Source organism: Penaeus monodon, chromosome 21 (assembly GCF_015228065.2).
Source record: "Penaeus monodon isolate SGIC_2016 chromosome 21, NSTDA_Pmon_1, whole genome shotgun sequence".
Taxonomy (NCBI): domain Eukaryota; kingdom Metazoa; phylum Arthropoda; class Malacostraca; order Decapoda; family Penaeidae; genus Penaeus; species Penaeus monodon.
The window spans coordinates 23,031,733-23,032,010 of NC_051406.1; positions in this window are offsets into that span (position 1 = coordinate 23,031,733).

The window sequence follows — 278 nt, forward strand, 5'->3', positions numbered from 1 at the left end:
TAAAAGTGAGAATGAGAGCGACTAAATGGATGAGTAAAATTAATTAAAAGAAGAACAAACATATAGACAAAAGCTAAAAATAAGAAAAGGCCAACACAGAAAACAGGCATGAAATACGAGGAACAAACACACACACATGCAGAGTCCGCCAACAATCATTGGCTGAAATCGAAGTAGGAAATCCGTATCAGGCGGCCAAACGAGCGTCAGACCGCCAGGAAACAAGATAACCGATCTTTTCAGCTCAGCTCGACCAATTGCCTCTCTTTCGCGCATTC